General features: G+C 37.4%; 1 long non-coding RNA gene across 1 annotated transcript; it reads right to left on the bottom strand.

Moving 5' to 3' along the window:
- Positions 1-206: 206 nt before the first annotated feature.
- LOC148976854 (uncharacterized) lies at positions 207-3,561 on the bottom strand. Its single transcript, XR_016146051.1, has 2 exons — positions 2,855-3,561; positions 207-2,771 (listed from the first exon to the last, which is right to left on the bottom strand). It is a non-coding gene; the product is annotated as an uncharacterized LOC148976854 (long non-coding RNA).
- Positions 3,562-4,428: the final 867 nt, after the last annotated feature.

Below are 4,428 nucleotides of genomic sequence, written 5' to 3'. Positions count from 1 at the left end.
TTCAGTAATTCAAATAGTTTATTATAGGCCTAGTGGAGCTCTATAGCCATCTAGTGGATAAAGTGACTTATTACAAATTTTAACCTGTTTTTTTCCAAAAATTTGGTAAAAATCTTACATTCAACCTTATAAAATTATCCATGGTATCCCCATGAATGAAAGTTAGAAATCTGGGTCTTTTATAAAGTATATTTACCATAAAATGCTGTTTTTTTTTTTGTAAAAATCCTATTTAAATAAATATTTATTTATTTATTTATAGAAATAAATAAATAAAAATCATAAATCCTCCAAAAACTACACAAATGTTGAGTAAAAACATTAATAAACAGAGTAAAATTATATTTGTTAAAAAAAAAAATTATACTATTCTGTTACAAAATTAAATAATATTGTCTGGGGTCCAGTAGACCCCGAAGACCAGAATTGTTACTTTTTTTGAAGACCATCAGAGGGTTAAGTTTTCCTCCTTTTCTTGATGAATTTACCTCGTTTCATCCCTCAGACTTATAACAACAAAACAACATTTTTAATGTATTATGAATAACTATTTAAAGATATTTAGCCTTTTTATTGTTCCTTTTTCCTGTGTATAAATATTATATTATGATGTCATATTATGATGTACACAAACCAATGATCTTTATGTTTTCTGTTTTGTCATTATGACTGTTATGGTATCTTTCCATGATCTTTTATGTAATAAGTTTATAAGTTTAAAATATATGAGCGACAGGTGCACTAACACTTCATAACATCAGTGACTCGACAGCACCACCTAGAACAATTTTCCTCTGTGTTTGTAATGTCTGCATAAAGGAGACGGGCAGCTGCTCGAAGATCTCTTTTGGAGATAACTGTTGATTTTATACTCAAAAAATGAAAGTATCACTCCTTAAAAATTAATATTACCTCAGAATGAATTGCATTGTTAACCCACCCCAAAACTTAAACAAAATAATAATATTAAATGCTGACCAATACTTAATTATATAACTTTTTATATACTAAAAATATAATTTAATATAACAAGCAAAATGTAATTTGTTTTGTCATATGACAGTTACGCATGAATACATTTATATTGATAAATGCAGTGAAACATCTCAATTAGCCTTTCGCCGAGCCCCGCCCCCCTTAGTTACTGCTGCTACCTCCGTCAAACAAATGGTCAAACACGGGCAGCGCGACAGATTGCCATGACGGCAAAGGGTATTCCCGTGCGTGTCAGTGACCTTTTTTGGAGCAATACCTCCGCGATATCAAGCAAGATCGAAGCAAAAGGGGTTACGGTATGCGGTGGAGGGATTTATTCCAAATATAAAATTAAGAAATGAATGAGACACGACTACTATTGATGCTAATGCTTACCAGTCTCAAGAAAAAATCAGAAAAACCCCATGACCATGCTAAGTTACCTCAAATGCAACCAGCACAGCCTTGAAGATTTTATAAACTGGTTCAGTGGCTAATTGTTTGGAGTTCGAATATATATATAACTTGCGCTGCATATTTATTCATTTTGCCTCCGATACAGGAGTAGCACGTTCGCTTTAACAAGCAGGTTGTTTATTACCACCGCAACCGATTGCGTGTCATGCTCATGCTGAATGCGATTTTCGTGTTTAAAAAGTAACTAACGTTATGCATAAGAGACGGAAAGAGGCAGAGAACCATACGTTATTTAAGGTTATTTCTATTCGTTACGATATTGATATATGAACTGATGTTGTCATGTAAGCTTCATGCTTTCCCCGTTGCGAACGTCCTCTAAACTGTAGTCTACGGTGCTGCACTGCTAACTTAGCTGACTGCTGCTCATTTTCCCAGAGAATATCATGGTATGTTAACAACAACCCTTTAGAAAATGTACAGTAAGTCCTTTGTGGATCCTCTTGATCTGCTTTCTCCGTGCTTCTTTAACTAATCTCAGTCGCACGCACGCTGCACGCGAGACGAGTTAACCATGTTCGACACATTTAACTGGAATTGGGGCGTCCACACTGTTTAATACATCTTAGGCACCGCTCGCGTTGTGTTTTGGGCTTTGGAAAGGGAAAAAACACAACTTCTCCAGACAATCTCTCGGGGTATCATGTGTCCGATTTACTAACGCCGTGGGCGCACCGCTTACTGTTTGACGGAACAGCTCACACAGTAACGGTTGCTATGATGTGTGATTGGACAATGGCCATTTTGTGGGAGGGGTCGGCGAAAGGTCAATTGTCAGTCAATCGATGAATTAACGGATACATTAATTAAATAATTATATTTTATATACTGACAACAATAAGAAAAATGAATAAATGATTAAAAGAACAAATAAAAGTAACCATCACAATAAACAAATGCATACAAGTCAACAACACATGAAACAAAGCTTTATTCAAACTACAAGCATGTATTTACAGGCGCTGAACACCACATCCTACTGCCGACTCAACACAGCGGTTCCCATTCTGCGGCATTATTCTGATGAATTCACCACAGGGGACTGTGCCTTCGTACCGGAGCTTGTTGCTGCGCTTCACAATCTGAGGCAATAAGGGGAGGTGGAGAGATAGAGGGTCTCGTAAAGGCAGGTGGAGAGATGGAGGGACTCATTAGGGCAGGTGGAGAGATGGAGGGTCTCATAAGGGCAGGTGGAGAGATGGAGGGTCTCGTAAGGGCAGGTGGAGCGATAGAGGGTCTCATCCATGGCACCACTTCAAGGATGCAGCTCTAGGCTCCTCATCCTCAGTGCTCACACCAGTCTGCAGACATTTCAAATCCTACAAAAATGCACAAACATTATACAAAAGAAGTCATTTTAACACACAGTGTCATTTGATTTATGTATTAAAAATAACCTTACTTTATATTTGAGTAAAATCCCTAAAACAAATGCTGCCATCATCTTTCCTTGCAGGTCCTGCTCCACCACAAAAGCTCTGCAGCAAATGCACAGAAATCAAGAATCAGAAAAGTGTTGTAATTTCTATACTTGAATTTACAATAATTCAAATAAACTACAACTTAAGATTTAACTCCTTTAGACCTTCAACAGTTAAAACGTTTACTCTATAGTAGTTTAACACATACAATTTAAACACAAGGAACCGTGTTTACTCACATTTGAAAAATGTGAAAAATTTGCTGATCTCAGCAATGTTGATAATGACGTATGCTCTCCGATGCTCTCCCGTGGCCTCCTGGGATAGAAGAGTATCCATCGGATGAACACTCAAAAATCTGGGCGAAAGCAGATCATCCGGGAACTTCTCGCCTACTCTTTTATGAATACTGATGTTTCAGACGTACTGCTTCTTTTACGTACTGTTTTCGCATACTATATAGTAGGACAGTAGGCATATTCGGACGCACTTTAGGTATGCGTACGTCCGAATCTCGCGATAATACGTCACCTAGGTAATTCTCGCCTACTCATTTATGATTCGTACATACTTTTCGCTCGCCTACTCTTTTTCCCATACTATATAGTAGGGAAGTACGCGGTTTCAGACACAGCCAATATCTCATCTCTGGAAAGGTCTAGACCCTCCATTTTTGCACTCAGGTCTAAGTCCCATGGCCCTCTATCAGAATCCAGAGTTTCAAGAAGATCAGAGAAACTCAAAATTTCGACCCAAAAAAAAAAAAAAAAAAAAACGACAGTGGTACCACTGTCGTTTTTTTGTTTTTGGTGCGAAAAATAAGTTTCTCCAATCTTCTTGAAACTCTGGATTCTGATAGAGAGCCATGGGACTTAGACCTGAGTCCAAAAATGGAGGCTCTAGACCCTTCCAGAGCTGAGATATTGAGATATAATGGCATACATGCTACGTGGGATCTCAATATCTCAGCTCTGGAAGGGTCTAGAGCCTCCATTTTTGCACTCAGGTCTAATTGGTGCAGATAAATGGTTGTCATCATGACAGGAACTTTAATTAAAATTTCCACATCAAATAAACTGTCTGAATCATCATTCAATATATTGCAGGTGGGCCTCCTGAGTGTGGTAAAAGAGTGTTTTTCACGATAGGAACTTTGATTAAAACGTCCATCAAAAACACTACCCGAATCCCGATTCAATAGATTGCCGGTGAGACCGCGTCCAATTGCAGCATATTGAATGAACTGTGGAAAAACTTTAAAAAATATAGTGGGTTATTGGACAAATGGCAGGTTCGTGGGACGGGGGTCTGGCCGGGAGTGGTCCTGGGACATTTGGTAAATGTTTATTTTTTCTTTTATGTTTATTAATTTATTTCATGTTGGTACATTTTTGGGAAGTACACCCGTTTTGACCTGATGTCCATTGGAATGGACAAAAAAAAAAAAAATCACAATGAAAGCAATTTTTTTTTTTTTTTTCATTTGTTTTCATTTATAGAAACCTCATGAGCTGGGAAAATGTACTTTCATATTTTTCAGAAACTTGAAACATAA

This window comes from Pimephales promelas, chromosome 13, assembly GCF_988280905.1.
Source record: "Pimephales promelas chromosome 13, fPimPro1.hap1.1, whole genome shotgun sequence".
In the NCBI taxonomy this organism is placed as follows: domain Eukaryota; kingdom Metazoa; phylum Chordata; class Actinopteri; order Cypriniformes; family Leuciscidae; genus Pimephales; species Pimephales promelas.
This window is presented reverse-complemented; position numbering and strand designations above follow the sequence as displayed.